The following is a 24,355-nucleotide window of genomic DNA, read 5'->3' as shown; positions in this document are numbered from 1 at the left end:
TACATACATACATACATACATACATACATACATACATACATACATACATACATACATACATACATACATACATACATACATACATACATATGTATATAAATACTAATTACTATAAAAAATAATAATGCATCCACAACAAAGGTGAAGGGTATATAAGATTTGGCATAGCCGAATATAGCACTTTTACTTGTTTTTAACTCCATTGGATATTTCCCAACCTCATGGAAAGTTTCAGAGATACCAATCAGGTTGGTGTCAATATTTTCAAAATTGTTTGAAAATTTGCTCCTTTAAAGTCTTAACCATAGGGTAACATAGAGACGAGATGTAATTGTCAAAAACCTAAGTCTATTGTCAAATACCTAACCGTTGCAACAACAAAGTACATGCTAGTCAATGTATTTTGTTGTTGTATCAAACATATGATTTGTTGTATTTTTGTTTGACAAATCAGAGTTTCTCGTGTCTATGTATAATTCTCTATGGTCTTAACCATATCTTGATACTAATAACATTATTCCTGACCATCAATTTGGTTCCAGTACTATTGAACATGTGCATCGAATAACAATCCTTATCAGAAAACAGTAGCAGAGTTCACTATTAAGTGCGAATGGTGTTGCATCATTGCAAATGCAAAATTTTACAGTAATCCAATAATAAAATACACACAAAAACCTAAACAATTTTGCATTTGCAATGATGCAAGACCATTCGCACTTAATAGTGAAGTTCGCTAGTATTGCTCTGCATTATTTATATATATCTCTCAAGCATTTGATAAAGTCTGGCACACTGGACTTATATACAAAATCATTATGTTATTACTTGAGAATGTAAAAAAGTTATTTTTAAATAATTTGTCACTGACAAATTTCCGCTGATATACCCATGGTAAGTATTCTACATTATATATGACAGATATGCCCACGAGAGCACCTCTTGGTACGTTAGAAATTGTAACATCCACTGGATTCTCAATGTATCTTCATTATGCGAGAAGATGAAATACTCTACAAGATCATCCAAATCAACCAAGATAATGAAAATCTTGTCACTTCAAATAAATGATACTCACGCGCTCATCTCTAACGAACAACGACTGCGAAAGCAACAACATAATTTTGTATGTGCGTGTACCTTATACAGCGCATTTGAGTCCGAAAAAAACGATATGTCAACCATTGTGTGGATTAATTAATCAACATGTTTGTTTTTTATATTGCGGGAATTTCAATACGAATCCATCACAATTTCAATGCTATTTATCTACGTTCAACATATATAAATCCATACATAAATACACACAATTACAAGTGTGTGAGTGTACATCGCATTCAAACTACACCTATGTACGAATTTCACAAAAATAAAATAAACATCTAAAAATATTTAATATACGAGTATTTTTGTTTAAAAAAAAGATGAGAAAGTGACATTGACAACTGTCAGGGTATAGTTCTATGCTTAGTTTTTGTTATTCTGAATATTCTTTGTTGCTATTGTTATAAAAATTAATTTAATATTTTTAATGATATCTCAAAAATTAAGTTATATGTATGTATGTATGTATGTGCTCGACATCTTGCGTATATTCAAATCATGTATTTATGTACATTAGAGTTAATTTCAAAAATTTGATTTGTGGGTATCATAAATTTTCTGAAGGTTTTTTCGTAAATAAAAATAATGGCGTCCTTTTTTTTGGAAAGTTTTCACTACTTGTGGTGGTTCAGCGCACCTAAACACGCGCATTTTGAGCACATTTTTCTGTAGAGCAAAAACGGTTGAATATACTGCAAATATGATTTCACCAATGGATTCTGCATTAAAAATTAATACAATTGATGTTTTTTGAATTCCTAAAAATATTTCCACTAACTCACAACAGGGGGCGCAAATCTCATCATTTTTTAAAAATGCGTGATGAAAAGACATTTTAAGCTTATCAAAACGGTACCAATATTTCCTTTCTATGACAACCCGTTAAAAAGTTATGTGGCTTTAAAAATGTTTTGCTAAGCAAACTAATAAACAAATTTCTAAACTTTTTTTTTACCAAATTTTATTTGCTTATTAAATAAATAACTTTGAAGCCTAACTTTTTAATGGTTAGTGATAGAAAGGAAATATTGGTGCCGTTTTGCTAAGCTTAAAATGCCTTTTCATCGTGCATGTTTAAGAAAACTAAAATTGTGGGTTTGTGGAACTATTTATAAGGATTCAAAAAACATCAATTGTATTAATTTTTGATGCAGAATCCATTGGTGAAATCAGATTTGCAATATATTAAACCGTTTTTGTTCTACTGAAAAATGTGCTCAAAATCCACGTTTTTAGATGCGTTGAACCACCACTAGGAGTGAAATTTTTCCAAAAAAAAGGACGCCATTATTTTTAATTACGCAAAAACCTTCAGAAAAATGACGATACCCGAAAAACAAATGAAGTGACCTGGTCACAAATTAACTCTAATGTACATGTATATTAAAATACACAGGTTTTCAGTAAAACATAAACATAGTTTATTTCGGCAATCTTGAATTTTTTTTTGAAATTTTTTAGTCTAAAATATTTGTTTCGAATGTTTACCAGATCCGAAACCGCTGTTTTAATTAGAAACGACAAGACATGGTGTTGATTTAGGTCACATATTTATAGCAGGGACCGTAACGGTTAAAAGTGATAAAAAAGTTATTTTATAACAGTTATTTTGTGACTTTAAAAATAAAACTCCATCTAAAACAGTTATTATTCAACGTAAAAATAAAAGTTCGCATGAAACTCTTAAAAAAAGAGTTTTAAATAGCCGTCATAAAAAAAAACTCATTTGAGGACTTTTATTTTTTCCATCAGAAAATCATTACAAATTGTAAAGCCCCTTGCATTGTAATTGAATAAATTGTCATTAAAATAAAATCAAGTGGGATTTTAATTTGTTATTGTTTGATTCCCATTATCAAATTGTTGTTGTTTTTTTTAAACAAATAAATTACAACAAACATTATATCAGATAGACCCAATAAAGAATGATACTGAAAAAAATAGCAAATAAACGAAAAGAGTTTTATTTTCTGACTGGAAAAATAAAACTCTTCAAATGACTTTTATTTTATGACGGAAAAAATAAAAGTCCTCCAATAAGTTTTTTTTCTAACGAAAAAAATAAAAGTCCTCAAATGAGTTTTTTTTCCTGACGGGAAAAATAAAAGTCCTCAAATGAGTTTTTTTTTCTGACGGGAAAAATAAATCTCCTCAAATGAGTTTTTTTATGAATCTCATATTTAAAAATCTTTTTTTAAGGGTTTTCATGCGAACTGAAAGAGCAATACGAATCTATTGGTATATAACAGTATAGATCTCCGTTGATTCTGGCATACACTGGTGCATATTCCTATAAACGCACACTACTTTTTTTTAAAAAGATTGTAAAAATTAAACATGATCAAATTTAGGAGGCTACAAATTTATTTATTAAATTAGTTAAGACTTAATTAAAATATTGTTTACAAAAAAAAATTCATTTGTAGTTTATTTAGTTTTTACTTAATTTTCGAGATTAACAGCCATTTTTAATGGTATTTTCCTATAAACGCACTATAATTTATGGGCCACTGTAGCATTATTAATAATGTGTGGATGGTCCTCTGTTATGGATTGTTTCAAAAATACGGTCTGGCATTGATTCTACTAATTTTTTAAGAACATTGGAATCAATTTCCTCCCAGACTTGTTTAATTCTTAGTTTCAGCTCTGTCACAGTCATTTCTTTCTGGGCATTATTTATCCTGGGCATTATTACTCCATTGGGTTTATCTTGTTGGAATATGCAATCTTCATCCAGTTTTTCATCCATAAATGAGAGAAGAGCATCTTCCAACAGTTCCTTATAAATCGCACTATTCATTTTTGTCGGAACAAAACATATTTTCGACTTGCCAACTGCAGAAAACGCTGCCCAAACCATAACACTGCCACCACCGAAATTACGTTTTGACATCCGAACATCGTTTGATCTCAAATCGTGGCAATAGCATGAGTATGAGTCAGGACCGTCTAAATTAATTTTTTTTTTCGTCAGAGAAAATTACTTTTTTCCACTCATCTGTCCATTTCATATATTTTCTTGCGAATTTTAGACGATTTTCTTTATGGTGCTTTTTTAGCATTGGTTTACATTTCGGCTTTTTCCATTTTATGTTTTCATCGTTTCGTAAAATGTGTGCTACGTGTTTGGAAGTCACTGGAAGATTCAATTTATTCTATATTTGTGTGGAATTCAATTTGTTGCGGGTTGCTTCTTGTTTTATTAGATTAAGTTGTCTTCTTGTTAGTTTTGTATTTCCCTTTGTAGGTTTGCGAACTCCATAATTTTGACCTTTCTTCAAGAAATTTCGCACAACACTTTCCGAACGATCGATTTTACGTCCAATTTCTCTATTGGAACATCCTTGGTCGTGAAAAAATTTAATTTGAATCTTTTCTTGATCGGACAAAAAAGTTCCCTTGGTCATCTTTAAAAGTGATGAAATTTATTGATTCAAATAGAAAAAGTTGCAATAAATTAAGATGATACTATTAGAAACGTTCCTTTGTTTGAAAAAAACTAAAATTGATAATATTTTATTTTTGGTAACTTTTTTAAAACAAATTTCACGTCTGCGTTTATAGGGTGAATGCACAAGTAGTAGGCAGTTTAACTTTTTTTCAGTTTTTAAAGTGATACCATTATGAGTGTGAACATGGTATTGGGATGTAAATGGGTTATTGTTGTTTAGTAATTTGTATAGTTTTAGACTCAATTAATTCTTTTCAAGCAGTTTTTATTAAATTTGAGCAATTTACGTTTTTTTGAAAAAACACGATTTGTGCCCGAAGTCGGCACCCTTGATCCTAATGTCGGCAATTTGTGACCCAATTGTCGGCATAGCATTTTTTATTAAGAAAAGAATAAAATCTTAAAAGAATTCAAGTTATTTTTTATTTAAAATATCAGCCATTTAAATAAATACTAATAAAAAACATAAATTAGTGCATTTGAGGTGAAACCACTGTGGGCAAATATCATATCCTACGTTTTTAGACCATCATCCTCAAGATCTGTGTCCAAATTCTCTTCACATGTGCCCCTAACTCGTTTTATCTTCCTTTTTTAATTTGTTTTGGTTTATTTTATTTTTCTATTATGGCCACTGTAATTATGTATATGTTTGCGGTAACCATTTATGTTTATTTTATGTTTAAGTTACCATTCACATCATTGTAGCAATCATATATACATATGATTGTAGTAAATATTTATGTGTTTGTGGCAACCATGTTTATGATGTAATACTTCAACATATTGTGTTGTTCTAGGATTATGGTTATCATATTCTGAGATCAACATATTATGATAAATCATTATCATGAAAATGATTGCCATAAATATATATTTATTTACAATCATGTTAATGGTAACGTAAACATATTATGGTTACCGCAATCATATACAATATCCCAGTGACCATAATATTATTAAAAAACTTTGAACAAATTTTAAATGTACAACTACAACTTGTTGGGATTGGACTTGAACAGTTAAAAGGCTGAAACCAAGTATTTGAATAATTATTTGATAAAGTTGGAGATGAGTAGTGAACAGGTTTCAACGTTTCATTGTGATTTTCTGCAGCTAAAGTTGGCGATACTACCATATTTTCAACTTTTCCTTGTTAATTATGAACGTGCCTGCCTCTATGGTAAGATTACTCACAATTTCAATAGTTTGATAATTTATTTTTAAGTTATTGTTCTCTTCGATAATGTCATCGGAATCAATTCTACGCTCATATTAGGAGCTAGTCGGTTGACTATTTAAAAAGCTAGATCCAAATCCGTTTCTTTTCTCATTTTCAGGCCGATCACCTACTAATAACTCCAACTGATTTAGTAAAGAGCCTGTTTATTAAGGTACCTTACATGATTATTTTAGAGAGAACAGTTTAAAAACCCCTTTATACCATTTCTTTCCGGGTAGATCATATACAAATGGTGTGGTTTGCTGCTCTTCACGATTGATTGAACCGTGTTAAGTTAATCCTCACTTTCTTTGGAATTAGATAACACTGTTTGCGGCCCCATTCTCATAGGACCTTCGGAACCGTATAATTTGTCCTATATTTTTGAACGCGGAACTCCATATTGTTTACTGGCACCTAATACAGAAATCGGGCCTTCTCTCGCATAGAAAATATTTTAAGGCTTTTTCAGGATATTGGTGCATGGGTTTTTTTTCTGGAGTGTCCATATTTGGAATTCTAAGATGTTAGAATTAATAATACCTACTGAATCTCTAAATATTACTCTTTTTAACGATCTCCAGTCAAATAAAAAGCTGCTGCCGAGTTCAGGATGCTTGGTCTCTTAAAACTGTGCCGACTATTGGGTAAACTCATTTCAAACTCATTTTCTTCAAATCTATTGTCAAGAGAGATGAGTAATAAACAAATTTGTAGAATTTGAGCTTAATACAAAAAATTAGCAATTTTCCTGAAGTCGGCATCACTATGCCGACTATTGAAAATCATAGAAATTTTTGTTCCTACCCAGCAAAAATTTTGTGAATTTTTGTAATGACAACTAGTTATTTCATGCATTCTTTTGTAAGGAGTGGTGGTTATCCGGCACATTATTTTATTTACTAGAATAAGTACTTATTTTTATACAGACTGGTAATGAACTTTTGCATTTAGCACAGCTATGTAGTGTGTTTGACTGGAAAACAGGAGGTTAGTGGTTCGCCACCTGTCAAAGCCATTAATTTTTTTGTTCATATCATATTCATTTATATGTTGATGTTAAAACTATTGTTAACTTCCAATAAAATAACTCGTACATGGAGCAGTGAGTTAGCAGCTTGACTATCAAACACAAGCAAATAATGTGACTGTTCGATTCCCACACAAGGCAATATTTTTTGTGTTTTTTTTAGCTACATATTCTTGTTGTGAATTTACTACTTATTTCTCAACTGATTGTAAGTACATTTGTAAGCTTGACCCCTGAATTTTTTAAAAATCTCGAACAACGGTAAGTAGTGTTTCAGTCAAATAATAAGTAGTTATCGCTTTGCTCCAATTATACTTGCTGGCTTACTAGGTAAATAAAGTTTTTGCTGGGTAATGACGGCATCAATTAAAATAACCAAAAAAAATATTTTTTGTGAAAACTTTCACATTGTAGGTAATATTTAAACAAAGTTTTATCTGTTAACACCACTCTGGTAAAAATATTACTTAAATTGATATGGTTACTAACTTGTTTCTTAAAAAACAGGCACTTCCGCACCAGTTGAAAGATGGTCACTTAATGAGGACAAAAATAGATGAAAATACTCATCTCACCCAAATTTAAACATTACATAAAGATAAATGAGTGTATGTTTAATTAAAGTTAAATCATACTTTTGTATAAAATTATCGTTATTCTTATTTATTAAGCTTTTAAGTCAAAAATGCCGACTACTGGGTCATGCCGACTATAGGAGCGTTTACCCTACGAATCTTCCACTTAAAATAGCACCAAGAACATTTGATCGCATAATTAAGGCAAACAACAAGAATAAGATTGTAAGAAAGAAAAATTGTTTACTTTCAAAAAGTACCGTTAAGTTGTCTCTCATTAAAAAAGTTAAATGTTGCTTTTGGATGAGAACAACAAAGATATAACAAAAATACATTAAAAAAAATAAGTGCGTTTATAGGAATATGCACCAGTGTTGAGAGTTTTTGATTTAAAATTTTCTGGATAACCGTTATTTACGGTTCCTGATTTATAGCAACTGGCGTTTGCTGTAATCAGTGTTATGAATGAAGTTTTATGTTCGAAAGCAATTTGAAATTGTTGATACTTTTTTGGATAAATTTTGTATGATGTTTTTAAAACCGAAACGATAGCTATAAAATACCGATTAGGTATTAACGATTGAACGGTAACGGATACCAACATAAAACGGTATTTAGTCGGTATTCAAACCTTGCTATTGACCCTGCAGAAACTTTAATTGTCAAGTAATAAATTAAAATGCTAAATTCTGGCACTTAACTACTAAATAGGAGGCAAGTACTTCGACAATAAATTGATATCACTAAAACTAGTTACAAGTAATGACTTCAGTAACTCATTGATAGTTAGGTCTCACAGAAGACGTTTTCAGTAAAAACAGAATATACTTATGCAAATGACTAGAAAGTAAGCAATTGTATAACAGATAATAAATAAATTATTATACGACAACTTCTATGTTATGCAGATGGTATGTAGTAGTCATTGAAAAGTAAGTTATTGAGTAATTGCAAGTAATTACCAATTTTTTGCAGGGGAGTTATTAAAATTTATTTCATCTGAAAATGTCCCCAATCTACCGTTAGTACAATGGATAAAGAAGATACTCCGAACTATAAGACAGTGATGTTATTTTATTGTAAATTCCGAAATATATTTATTATATTTGCATTCCTCACGAAGTTTTACTAAAAGTTATGGAGTTAAGCATGGCGTTATTTTTGCATGTTTTCTTGTGCTTTTCTAGCAGTTTATTATTACTTTTTTACTTTGAATATTTTAAAATTCGTTAATGTTAAAAAATTTCAACACCAACAATTAAAAAAAAAAATTCATTTAACAACATAAAAACTGCTGCCAGGGGTTGAGTAACAATTAATTAAACACCAGTTAAAACATCATTAATAACAACAAGAATACTACTACTAATAACAGCAATAACATCTATGTATGTATAACAACAATTTGTCATTATTTTTTACTTAAAGACCTGATCAGCATTATCATCACATTGTTACGCCAGAAATTAAACTTCATCCATGTTATTGATGCTGAATTGTAGTAGAAATTAAATTAAACTCTTTTGCTTTCGTGTTTAATTCTTGTTAATGGTTTTTCTCTATTTTTTTTTTGTTATTGGGTGGTTGTAAGTATGTAATTCATAGGATTTAATTTGTTTATTTTATGATCTTATAAATGAAATTGATTAGATATGTACATTAGACTGGGTCGAATGACAACTTTGATATTTTTTACAAGGATTCTCAAAATATTACATTTTTTGCAATAATGGATAGGTGGACCAAATACTGATACCAGATGGGTTCATCAATGTCTTCCAAATGCTTTGTCATTCGCTGGTTATTCGGAACATGATTTCAGAGTATATTATATACTCCAATACACCATGCATTACCTTTTATATATATGAAATCTTGATCCGATTTCAATTAAATTATGTACTAAGTTTCGTCAACTTACATTCGTAATTACAATTTCTTACCTCATTTACGATTTTTCACTTAACGTAAAGTTGATTTATCGTAGCTTTTATCGCCAATGAACCCACTGTACCTATTGAAAACAGTGTTATAAATAATTATTAAAATATTTAAACATTTGTATGCAAATTGTTAAAACGAACATCCAAAGAACACTAAAATAAGCACATGCATGCTTCTAATTTTGAACTAATGAAAATGTGATTCGCTAAGAATTAATATAAAAATATTTTTTCTAGGTAATAATTATGGAACAATTCTACAGAAATTTCTTGGATTTCTTATTTTAACATACTTAATGTGTAGAATACTCGTACTTTAGAGATACTTCTTCCAATTTCAATTCCAATAATAAACATGTACACACATGTAAACAGAAATAGAAATTTGCTGCTACTGGGGTGTATAGATTGTGTTCTACTTTTTATTTCCCGTCTTCCAATCTTCAGAATTATATTTACTTTAAATCCATTTTGAATTTCAACTGTTTGTCACTTAATCAATCACAAATGTTCATGATTGACAGGAATCCATTAAAAACAGACAAACTTGGAAATCATAAGAAAATCATTAAAAAAAAAAACATGAATATGATATTGAATATTTAAATATTCTAAACGTGTAGTACGAGTAAATATTTTTTTATTTTGTTAGTTTCTCAAATACTACAACTAAAAAGACACATTGTACACATCGTACTCCTTATAGATACATACACAATAACATACATACATACATACATACATATTAACACATATATGTGTGACCATATATGATCAATTAGATTCTTATATTGGTGAATTTATTTAAATTTGTATTGAAGTGAGAGTAATAACTCTTCTGGTGTGTAAATTAATAATTAATAATAAAATGTTGGAGATTATAAAAAGTCTTAATTTGTATTTTTTTCTTAAGAATACCGAATTAAAATTCTTTGCTCCGTATTTGTATCATTCGTATTAGAGACATTAATTTTGCTTGACAAAAGTGGTTAATATAAGTTCTTAAAATGATAACAGCAAAATTGATCGATTTCTAATTTTTTAAGGTATGAGATCGCTCACATTTTCCGTTTCTGATAAAGACGAAATTAAAGATAAAGTTTTTATAGGACATGTGAGAACCTAATAAGAAGAGTAACGACTACAATCTGGACATTGTGTTAGCAGACCCGTTACGTAACAATAAAATATGTTTTAGAGTTATTATAAATTTAAAAAAACCCCTTATTTATATTGTTACGTTTTAACCTTTTCAAAACGTTGGTTTATTTCCTTTAAATAAACCGGATACTTTTGACTGCAAATAAAAGCCGTCCAGTAGTTTAAAAATTGTAACAACTCTTTATTTATTTAAAATGTACAACAACAGAATTAAATAGTCACTCAATGCTTTTTTTAACACACGTTTATAAATTCGCAGAAATACAAACACACTTTATAATGTACACGAATTCACTTGAAAAACACAGCACACTCAGTTGATGTTTATTCGAAAAGCGTCTCTGACCAAACTCACTAACGACTGCAACCTCTGCCACTATTTATAACACTGCCATCTGCACTCTAGATTTCTCTTTAACTGTCTAGAGATTTCTAATACATACGCCATCTGTGGTGTACTTTCTATAATGTTCTTTAACTGAATATTTGAATATACGGTCGCAGCAAACAGCATTGCCAACTTACGATCAATGGTCAACTGAAAGCTTTTATTCAATGTTAATAATGCCCACAGATATGTTACAGTTTGCTATTACAGCACTGTTATTTGAAAGCATTAGGCTACTTTTAAATCAGCCGTTAAAATCGTTATATTTGAATTCAAGTACAATTTCGTAACAATATAAATTTTACTTGTTTTAGAAAATTTTGTTAAATAAATTTTTAAAATTTTCAGGATTTTGTTAAGAAAATGTACGAAAATTAAAGCCAACAATAATTAGGTCAATAGTTCCCATACTAAAGATTTTATTGAAACCAAAAAAGGTTAACCCTCTCACCACCGGGTTCAAAATTCTTAAATATTATTAAAAAATATTCCATTAAAATTTAGTCAAAATTCACCTGTACATATTAACCAAATCGGCGGATTAAGCATTTTAAGATTTCTTCTAAAGGTCAAGATACAACTGATGATATCCCCTCTCATTATTTTATATACGTAAACTTACGATACTTATACTTGGTATTAAGTATTTGTACATTAATAAAACACTCTAATTTACTGTTCTGATATCTGCAAAACACATAAGCAAGTTAAATGGATTTACAAGACTATACTTTGCATATCAGTTGAAATTATGGACCGATCACCAAAAATTTTAAATTGTAATTTCTGAAACTACCTTGAAACAAAGTAAAACCGTTTTTGAGTTAAGCGAATATATATTGTGCAACCTCCTCCATATAACGGTGTATCTCGAAAACAAGAGCCAACCTTTTTAGGTTAAAGCTACTCGAATTATGTTAACCCGCCAGGTGCCCCGCTTGACAGTTTTTTTAAGTAGCACAGTGTTATCAACAATTTAGATATTCTAAAATAACTATGTATTTACTGTGTATGATCTGATACCACCTATTTGCAATACGTACAATGGTACCAACATAACGATAATGAATATTATATCTTTGAATGGGATATCTTTGACATCTCCTTTGTTCAGAACTACGTTCAGTTGTCGTTGTTATAAACTACGTGCAATGCAACAAAATAACTCACGCAAAGATTTGAGAATCGCTCTATCAAAGTTCTCCAGATATTCGTCCCTTTCTCCAGGGCTCTCACAATGACAGTTTAGTTGATATTCAAAAACAACTATATACTAGGTATTTTAATATATTTTATGTACAATGGTAACAAAATAATTCATGTCAAGCTTTACTTAACTATTACTATTCTCCAGATATTCATAACTATTTACTTTATATGAGAGTGGTCATTCCCACTAAGGAGATCCCGCTAAATTTCAGCCAAACAACGTAAAAACATAAGAAAGTGATTCAGAAAGTGATATACTATATCCACTTCGTACAGTGCACAGGGGGCAAACTGAAAAAAAGTGGAAATAAATATGTAACTTATAAACGGATTTTAATAAAATTTCTCATGGCCCATGAATTTTAGCTTAAAACACAAAGGTGGTTGATATGGTATATCAACAATTAAAAAATTATGTAAAATTTTTGTTCTCGATTCGATTTGAAAAATATATATATGAAATACACAAGAAAAGAACTACAAAAAACATTGTTATAGCTATATATTATCTCTTATAATTTACGAGTTATTCGCATTTGAAAATTAAAATTTTAGTTCTTTTACCTACCTTAGTCTGCTTTTTTACTTATAACGGTTACAAATCTTTACCGATTTTCTTAAAATGTCTTTTCTTTGAAGTTTCAATTTTATTAATAGCGGTATTCACAATGTAGAGTACTTGGCCTGGTAATGTAGTAAATGAGCACAATATCAAAAAAATAAAAACAAAATACATTAGAAATGTTTGCCAATAAATAGCTTTTTTACTAGGTCAAGTACTCTACATTGTGAATACCGCTAATATTCTATAGAAAGAATTATTTAAAAACCTCTATTGAGTCAAAAGTTATGGGCATTCAAATTAAAAAAAAATAAAAAAGTATTTTTTTCTATGCCCGGACCTCGGTACCGTCAACAGGGTCAAAAAAGCTAAAAAAAATACTATTTTTGGGAATGGTGGAATTGTCATAAACAATTCACAAAATTTCTTTTTCACTTTTGGATTCCGATCAAAATTTTCCAATAAGTGTAAAATTTCATTAAAAATTATTCATAAACAAAACTTTTATTGCAAACAATTACCATTTTTTATTCCCATATTTTTGAAAAAAGTCTTCTATCAATGTTTTAATTCTTTCGTTTCCCGCACATTCGAACACTTAAAACCTCAGTTAATGAAATTGCATATTTATTACCCTACCAATCGACTTAGAATCACTTTCTGAGTGTATTAAACTATGTCCGTCCGTCCGTCCGTCTGGCTGTCCATGTAAACCTTGCGAGTAGTTTTGAATATAATTCGATAAAATTTGGTACATACAATTTTTTCAGCCTATTGAAACTGGCTGAAATCGGTCCATTATTTCACCTAGCCCCCATACAAATGTCCTCCCGAAATTGGACTTTATCGGTCATAAATGTTTAATTTATATATGTATCTCCACCAAATAAGTTTTATATATACGAAATTCATGTCACCAAATTTTGTTACGATCGGTTCATAATTAGTAGGGGGCGGATTTTCATGCATTTATTATTGGAAAATATGCTTCAAAAAAATCAAAATATGACCTAAAAATTTAAAAAATATGCACTTATATTTTTGTGCAGAAACAGAAAATAATTAAGTATGGATTTCGAAATGTCTTAAAAATATACAACACTGTTGTCAGCAGTTATAACTCTTTAAATTATACCAGGTATTAAACAATTAAAGTTCTAAAACTATTTTTAACATAACTTTTCTTCTAAAAAACGATGGATATTTATATTAATTGTAATATCTTGGTATAAATACTTGTTTAAACTTTAAAGCCAAGAGCTTCTATATTGTGACTTTCCCTTTAAAATCATCAATATTTTGATCGTGCTGTAAAGTAGCATCCAACCTTAATATTTATCTCGTCAATTGGTTAATTTATACATCCCATGTAATCTAGCATAAAGACAATTGTCACTTAAGTGTCTCTATGTAATCTATAGTGTAGGGACTTTAAACGTTAATTGTGTAGTGTATTTGTCTCTAAGTTATCCAAAATCACTAGTTTACGACAGTCTCGTAGAACTGCTTGGAAATGACTGTCAGGAGCGGTTACTGTGTAGGTGAAGTTACAAAATCTTTCGATAACGAAATCTCTTATAAATCGAATGTGCAATGAAAACAAATATGAATGTTTTCGACACATATAATGAATTTTTGATACTTAAAAAAACAAAACTTTTTTGAATAAAAATGTTTTGAAATGATAATTTTCAATTCAAATAATGTCCATTTGCTCTATATTAGTTATGGCATTTTTTAATGTTTGGAAGGTTCCAACAATTTGTATGTGCTTAAATTGTTTGCTGGTTCAACATTTTTAGTTAATTTTTGTCATATATCCCTGCCAATTTTTTTGAACTGATTTTGCTAATTTTCAACAGCAAAAATTTCAGACATAAAATTGGCTAAATGAAAATAAAAAAGTAAGAGTGCTATATTCGGCTATGCCGAATCTTATACACCCTTCACCTTTGTTGTGGATGCATTATTATTTTTTATAACTAGTATATATGTATGTACATTGCTCACTTTCAGCGTACAGCATCCTAAATTTATCAAGAACACAAAAAACAACAAAAACGCCAAACGAAACAAAACACCAAAAGAAAAAACAAAATACGCAAGGCAATGAAACCAACACACATCCAAACATACGTTTAATAATTAAACTTTAATTGTATAAAAACCAACAACAACGCCAAAAGAAACAAAACACAAAAGAAAAACAAAACAAAATACGCAAAGCATGCACATCCAAACATACGTTTTGTTGCTTTTTTGTCAAAACAAAACCACATACGCAAAGCAAAAAAACCAACACACAACCAAACATACGTGTAGTTGTATAAAAAACAACAACAACGCCAAAAGAAACAAAACACAAAAAAAATGAAAACAAAATACGCAAAGCATGCACATCCAAACATACGTTTTGTTGCTTTTTTGTCAAAGCATGCAATACATTGTGTTTTTTGATGAAATTTTCAGAGGTTGTCTCGGATTTTTGCTCATATCTCCGTTATTTATGGACGGATTTTGCTGATTTTAAATAGCAAAATTCTCGAAAGTATGTCTGACAGAATTGTTGAAGATTTGAATCCCGGAGATATCTGGGGCCTTCAGAAAATTGATTTCAACAGACAGACAGACGGACGGACTTGGCTTAATCGACTCCGCTATCTATAAGGATGCAGGATATATATACTTTATAGCGTCGGAAAATTATATTGTGGAAATTACAAACGGAATGACAAACTTATATATACCCTTCTCACGAAGTTGAAGGGTATAAAAAGGCTAAAAAATTGGATAAAGGCTAAATTATTTTTTTTGTGGCTAAACAAGATTAAAAAGGGCTAAATTTAGCCTAAAAAGGGCTAAATTGGCAACACTGGTCATATGACACGTATGTGCTAATTATAGTGGAGACAGAAGTCAATTGGTTACTTCATACATCCCAGGTAATCTAGCGTGAATACAGTCATCATCATTTTTTGAGTAATTCGTAAAAACTTTTTTTATACAAATTGTGTTGATATACATATGTAAGTAATACTCATTCAGTTTATTTTCATTTTGACATCCCATGCAACCTAGAGTGAATGAAGTAAATTGTCACTTTAGTATCTTTAAACGTTTATTTTGTACTGCACTTTAGAAAGTAGTTATTTTATGCACCAGAAGTAATATATTAGAAAGTTGTCGGTGGAAGCTCTTTTTACAAGAACTCGTACATAGTAAAATAGCTAGATAGTTAGCGTTGACTACTTTGGACCAGTTATCAGACAGACTCATTGTAAACAAAAAGGGTCAATTGACCTTCTGCTTAAGACATACACGTGGTAAAATAACTAGTCACGTAACTAGTTACTAGGGTATTCATTCGACTAATGATCGTTCGATTACGAATAATTATTCGAACAATTTAAAAATGGCCATTTTCGAATAACGAAATAATAACAATTATATGTAGAATAATCGAATAAAACGAATAAATGTTCATATATATTTAAATTTATTAAATTGCTTAAACTTTTTCATAATTTCAAAATAAGTAATAATGACTCACAAAAATTGTTTTGTTTCTGAAATTCAACAAATAACTAATGAGAAAGGGACTTTCGATCACTGTAGATGAGTGTTCCGATAGCTCTTCTATAAATATATAAATATTACTGCAAGAAGTTACAATTTTGAAAACAAATCATTCAAAATTTTTAACATAGGACTTGAACCAATGATAATAAAAGGTACGGAATAAAATATAGCTGGCGAAATATTAGTAGAATCGCAATTAATAATCAAAATTTTAACTTAGATTAAAGTGGAGTTGAATGAGACGGAGAATGTGAATTTGAAACAGTCGTCGAAAGTGATATTAAGGATGACATTTATAATGATTACATTGAAATAGATGAAGGCCTTGATCTTAAAATATATGTACATATAAATGTAAGTGATGTTATTAACCGCGTACGTAAGTGTTGCAAAATATTTAATAAATCGAATGATAAACACAAATATTGTTGTTGCAAGAAAAGCATGGAGTTCGTCTTATACATGATTTTGAACAACTTTTTGCGTATTTGTAAATGCGTCAATCATGCACTGTCTGACTTAAAATTAGCCACATTCACTGACAATGATATCAAACTTTGGACAGATTCTCTTTATTGTGTAATTCCCCAAGACCACTTTATTAAGCAAAGTTTCGGCAACGTTGATAGAGCTTGATGTATAATACAATTTGTTATAAATAATTTAGAAATAGTGAATAATTAATTTACTAAAAGATTAGTTATTCAATTTAAAACCCGAATTAATGAACGACATAAAAAGTTCTTATTACGTTTATATTGTATTTGAATTCAGGATCATGTCCAACTAGCTCAAATTTTTTAAAGCATAGCTCCAAAACGGAAACTAAAGGGTTTGCTAGTCAATTGTTTTGTAGATTGTTCGGGAGTTAATCTGATCAGAATATTTCTGTTGAAAATTTAAAGTTGGACTTAGTTTTCAAATGTTTTATAACATTATCAATACTTGAATTGTTAACGTTATTTTTTGTCCATTTTCGAATAACGAAATAATAACAATTATATGTAGAATAATCGAATAAAACGAATAAATGTTCATATATATTTAAATTTATTAAATTGCTTAAACTTTTTCATAATTTCAAAATAAGTAATAATGACTCACAAAAATTGTTTTGTTTCTGAAATTCAACAAATAACTAATGAGAAAGGGACTTTCGATCACTGTAGATGAGTGTTCCGATAGCTCTTCTATAAATATATAAATATTACTGCAAGAAGTTACAATTTTGAAAACAAATCATTCAAAATTTTTAACATAGGACTTGAACCAATGATAATAAAAGGTACGGAATAAAATATAGCTGGCGAAATATTAGTAGAATCGCAATTAATAATCAAAATTTTAACTTAGATTAAAGTGGAGTTGAATGAGACGGAGAATGTGAATTTGAAACAGTCGTCGAAAGTGATATTAAGGATGACATTTATAATGATTACATTGAAATAGATGAAGGCCTTGATCTTAAAATATATGTACATATAAATGTAAGTGATGTTATTAACCGCGTACGTAAGTGTTGCAAAATATTTAATAAATCGAATGATAAACACAAATATTGTTGTTGCAAGAAAAGCATGGAGTTCGTCTTATACATGATTTTGAACAACTTTTTGCGTATTTGTAAATGCGTCAATCATGCACTGTCTGACTTAAAATTAGCCACATTCACTGACAATGATATCAAACTTTGGACAGATTCCCTTTATTGTGTAATTCCCCAAGACCACTTTATTAAGCAAAGTTTCGGCAACGTTGATAGAGCTTGATGTATAATACAATTTGTTATAAATAATTTAGAAATAGTGAATAATTAATTTACTAAAAGATTAGTTATTCAATTTAAAACCCGAATTAATGAACGACATAAAAAGTTCTTATTACGTTTATATTGTATTTGAATTCAGGATCATGTCCAACTAGCTCAAATTTTTTAAAGCATAGCTCCAAAACGGAAACTAAAGGGTTTGCTAGTCAATTGTTTTGTAGATTGTTCGGGAGTTAATCTGATCAGAATATTTCTGTTGAAAATTTAAAGTTGGACTTAGTTTTCAAATGTTTTTTAACATTATCAATACTTGAATTGTTAACGTTATTTTTTGTTTTCTTTAACAATAAAATATTAAAAAACCGACATCAAAACTTCATTCTTTACTTTTTTAAAAAAATTTTAATTATTCGAATAATTCGATTAATTTTAAAGGTGTGATCGAATTATTCGAACAAGTTAAAATCTCTTATTCGTTTTATTTGAACAAGATAAAAATCGGATAATTCGAATACCCTACTAGTTACCCTAAGTGATAGGTAAATGCACTAGTTCGAGACAGTCACCAAGATATTGAACTTACCCTAGCATATCCACCGGCCAATCTTAAGAATTAAAAGTTTTCTGTTCTTGTTATTTATTTTGAATATTGTTATATTTATTTTTAAGAATGGTAAACAAAAAATTCGACCAATATTCGGAATATGAACGAAATTTTAAGTGAATTAATAGGGTTCAATTTACCGAATTAACTAAAAAAAATCTACAGACACAAATTTGTAATACCAACTTTTAAAACAGTGGACTCTCAATTCAATTATAATAATGTTCTGATATTTGTTATTACTGAAAATGTGTTAAGTTTAGAGTCTTTTAATAACTATAATAATGGGAACCGTTTTCCAACCAATTTTCCTACGCTTATGCTATACAGAAAGAGATTTGTGTGAGGGGTAGAAGAAATCAGAGACCGATTTTAAATATTTTCAATATGGTTCGTAAAACAATGGAACTATTGGTATATCAATAGACTCAATATTCATGGGCATTACAAACATTAGCACAAACGTATAATAGCCTTCCCTGCTTTGGTGGTGTAGGGATAATATTTGCAAATATCAATCCTTACTCTTGGAATTCCCACAACCTTACAAATCGTGCATTAGGAGAGGAGGATATAAAATATATTTGATTGATTTAAAGTGTCTGCAAAAAAAAAACGAATCTTTGTAGCTTACCTGTGGTATTAAAAATGTTTTTTGTGCGGGTATTTAATCAAAAAGTGTTGCGTTTATTTTAGCTTCTCCCGAAGAAAAGAATTATACACAAAAATACACATCTAAATACTCGAACAAATATACGCATGCGATTTTTAATGTCAGAGATTAACGATTGCGATCATTAATTCTGCAACTCGTATCAACAGTATAAGTATAATACATACATACATAGATAGATATGAACATTAATAAGAAATTTATTTTAATGATTTCTCTTGATCTCAGAAATACCAAAATTCATTATCATTTGAGTATTTTGTTGTTTTTTTTTTTTTGACGAACGATGACCAATTTGAAAAAATAAATTCTATTCTATAAATCTGTATTAATTTTTGAAGTTATATTGAAATTTAATGTTTAAAATTTTTAATTGGACCATTAAGAAAGCAAAAATCTTTAGAGTTGTTTCATATTTTAATGGCTTTTGATATGTTGGTATATTTTTACTTTTTTTCGTGCGAATTCCCGGGAATACTTTTTAAGATACTCAATCTTAAGTATTATTATTGCATAATAATTACAATCTTGTAATAAAAATATATACACACCCTGGCATATACCCTAAATTGCACAATGGGCACACTGAAACTCGGAAAGTCTTTAGCAGAGAATTGAAAACCATATTCAAAAATGGTTTAGATTTTTTCTCATAGTAAGTCTTAAAAAATTATTAATAAATATTTTCCCATAATACGAGTAAATTGCTACATATTTGACATTTTTCGAAAAATAAAATTCCGTATCTTTTTGGTGTCGTGGTAGTAAACTGAATACTTAATTGTAATTTTTTATTTACCCCTTATTTGCATCAATATACATCGTTTGAGGGGTAGTTGCTCTACTACTAAATATCTATAACATTATTGTTTATGAATAAAAGTAACAGAATTGATCTGTTTTTATTTTTCATTTTTATACATTAGGAGGCAAGGGCGAAATATACCAGAAGTCAATTCTTCAAATTCACGTCGGATTGAAATAATACTAAAGGGCGACATGTAGCTCTGGTCAAGCCATGACCAAACAGTGATAAGCCATATAGATATGTACATTGTATATTTGAATTTCGTATAGCGTCGAAATAAAAAAATCCAAAAGGGCGGTATTTTTGGAGTAGTAAAAAAAGAATTTTTATATTTCTAGAATCGTCTTCAATTAACCCTTAATTTTAGGTGCTTAAATATATACAGTAATGCCTCGGTTTACGTCGTCTCGATTAACGTTGTTTTCATTAACGTCGTTAAAAGTTTTGTTCCCTTCAATTTCGATTTGCGTCGACGTTCGATTTACGTCGCTTTTGTTGTTTATAAACAAAAACAGGGGAATTCCCGCATTAAAAATGTCCAAAATTAAATAAAATTTAAACGTATTTTAATAACAAAAGTATTTAATTGTAATATTAAAATACATATTAATTATGAATTCAAAAGATAAAACTAATAAAATTATAAAAAAGCGAAATGTAATTTCTTTAAAAACTGAATTATGCCATTGAGAAAAGGCATTATTTATCCTAGTCAATACGATGGGTCTTCCACCTACAACAATAAGTACAATTATCGAAATGCAGCAGAAATCCCGGCAACTGCAGCTGCGTCTTGTTCTCTTGAAAACACGTCAAGAATAAGACCAGAAATCGTGGAAAAATGGAAAACGCGCTTTTATTGTGGATTAAAAGATTTGGGCGAAAAAACATTCCGGTAACAACTATAGTTATCCAAAGAAAAGCTGTTAGTTTGTTTTATGAATTCAAATCTAATTCTGTACAAGAATAAGATATGGCTGATTTAATTTTACGGCCAGTGGATGATGCTTTAACAAAATTAAAAAAAGAGCACAATTCATAATTTAAAAGTTGTCGTAGCATCAACAAGTGCGAACAACGAAGCAGCTCAAAGTTTTCCGAAAAAGGAAGGATTGAAGGATATAATTGAAGATGGGGGATACGCCCCTCAGCAAGTGTTTAATGTAGATGAAAAAGGCTTATTCTGGAAGAGAATGCCAATAAGAACATTTATATCTAAAGAAGAAAAAAATAGCAGCAGGGTTTCTAAGGATAGGCCTACGCTTTTGTTTATTGGTAATGCAGCGGCGGACTTTAAGATAAAGCCCTTATTAGTATAGAAGTCGGAAACTCAAAGGGCTATGAAAAACATTATAAAAGCAAATCTTCCGGTAGTGTAGATGTCCAACAAAAATGCTTGGGTAACTTCTAAATTTTTTAATGATTGGTTCAAAATACAGAAATAAAAAAATACTGTGAAAAAATAATTTGTCACATATTAGATGACAATGCTCCAGGCCACATTATAAATTTAGATACCATGAGCGATAATATCAAAGTCGTATTTTTACCTGCAAACACAATTTCGTTCATTCGACGAATGGACAAGGTGTTATTGCTGCTTAAAAAATTATTTAAGGCGAAGTTTTAGCAATCTAATTGGTGAAATAGACAAGAAATCGAATGAAAATATCATGCAAGCAGTGGACAATATAAAACAAAGATTAGGAGAGTTATCTGTGTCGACTATGCAAAATGCGTGGAAAAAAACATGGTCTAGATAATTTTGAGTTATTTGCACGCAGAAACCAGTAAAATCAGCAACAAAATCAGGAGAAATTGAAAATGCAACACATCCACAGATTCCATTGGCAAAGCTGCCTTTAGTTGCATTAATAAAGCTATGCAGATTGCTGGAGAATTTGACGATGATGAGGAAAGAGTTGAGTTGTCAAAACTATCAATAAATATAAGTCTTATAGAAAACTGTTTGAACATAAAAATTTGACCTTGTCACAGAAGCGAATTGATTAATTTCAAACCTGTTCAATCGAACTACACAGCAAACTACTTTTGATGATGATGTGATTGAATTATCTTTTAAGTTTTTAAGTACAAATTTATATACCTCTTCCAATACTATATTAGAATTACTAAACCATTGATTTGTATATTATTCATTTTACTTTTTGTAATCAACTAAATAAATTTAACTTAAATAAATTTTCAACTTAATAAAAGTTATATGAGCTATTAAACATTAACTAGTTTGTTTTTTCTCATGTACATATGAAAATCAAACCATCTGAAAGTATGAATTATTTAAAATTCGATTAACGTCGTTTCGATTTACGTCGCCTTTTTCCGGAACCAATTACGACGTTAATAGAGGCATTAATGTACTTACACTTTAAAAAAATAAAAAGTGAATTTGAAAAAAAAAATATTTTTTTAGAATTTTTGTAAGATTTTGTAAATATTAGCACTTGTAATCGGGTTTCATAGAATATCGATGCCGGAATACCAAAGCGTTATGCGTTTCAAAACTATATCCAGCCATTAAATTAAATATGTACTGTAATATTTTGCATAATTTTAACTTGTCTAAATTGGAAAGTACGTTATTGATCTATAGCCCAACATTAAATAAATATCTATCTATTCAAATATAATAAGATAATGTATAGTTGCTTGTAAATATATGTATAAAACGAACAAACATACATACATATCTGTGTGTTTTCTATGATAAATTTAAACTAACGGATGTACGTTTATTATTTTCTAAGCACATACACAAAACAAAGGCAAACTGTTTTATGCCCAAATATTTAACTAGATATTTGTCGGCTCAACAATACCAATTATTGTTCAACAATCATTTAAATATGAATGAGGTGTGAAATTGCGATTGAAAAGTTTTAAATATACATCTATCCATACATCTCACACAATATTTATAAACAATAACAACAATAAATAATAAAAAAAAAATAACAATATTTGACAGGAAATATATTGATGACGAAACGAAAAATCGTGGGATATTTTCGGAAAAAAGAAACAATAAGAATTAACGAAATAAACAGTGTTATTAATGTCACATATGTATGTATGTACACATGGTGGTCCAAGTATCATTTTAAAAATTTACAAAATTAATATACTCTTTCCCATCAATCTAAGTACGGTTATAGTGTTAACTGACAACTCGGTTATGTCATTTTGCCCCCATCTATTTGAACACGTTATACTTGTGGTTGTCGTTAAAGATCCTGATCCTTAAGCAAGTATCGCCAATTCGTATGACATCGAGAAACAAACCGTTGACAAGGGCATGGAAACACTGATGCGTCAGCCGAGGATTTATTTTATTTAATATAATATTTAACTTAAATAATCTCTTTTTATCAGTTATGCATATTTTCTAATGAATTTTTATTGTCTATAAGAGCACTAATTAAAGTCTGAAAAATTTAATTTAAAAAAAGTATTTTTCCCCTTATTAACTTCGATATAACTTTTATTCTAGAGGGAGTTTTGGTTATTTTTTTGTCTAATACATTAGCACAACAGTATATTCTTTATGTATGTTTCAACATTAATTTCTTATATACTTGTAAATACATACAACAATTTATAGTATGTATGTACATAAATTTACAGCAATACAAATGTTTTTTGATACTTAAACTTTCATTTGTTACCCTTCTCATCAGGAACGAACTGTAATTTATCTTAGAAATAATTAATCAATGTTCGGTTTGTGCTTTAATTTATTTTGAGTAGTTAAATAGAATTCGTACAGGAACATAGATGGATTGTTTATAAATTCAAACTGAAATTATTTGTAGCAATTAGGGGATGTCAAGAAATGCATATTTTTTTCAATAATTGTTTATAAATATTAAGGTTTATACCTGATGAAGTGTAAACGCTTTCAGAAGCGGGAATTTCCATTCAAAGGTAACAAATGAGGATGTTTTTTTAAATGTAAGCATTCAAAGTTTTATATGTATATTATACATATTACTGAAGAATGGATATTTATTGTTATTAAAGCAATAAAACTTTGAATGCTTACATTTAAAAAAACATCCTCATTTGTTACCTTTGAATGGAAATTCCCGTTTCTAAAAGCGTTTATACTAAGCGTTTACACTACATCAGGTATAAACCTCTAATATATTAGAGTGGGTCGATTTGTAAGGCCAAAGTTTTTTGATATTGTGCCATCGATTTTTTGATAGCTTTTGGCAATAGAAAAATCGATGGCTCAATAACAATTGCTAAATA

Source organism: Calliphora vicina, chromosome 5 (genome assembly GCF_958450345.1).
Source record: "Calliphora vicina chromosome 5, idCalVici1.1, whole genome shotgun sequence".
Taxonomy (NCBI): domain Eukaryota; kingdom Metazoa; phylum Arthropoda; class Insecta; order Diptera; family Calliphoridae; genus Calliphora; species Calliphora vicina.
Note: the sequence above shows the minus strand (reverse complement) of the source record.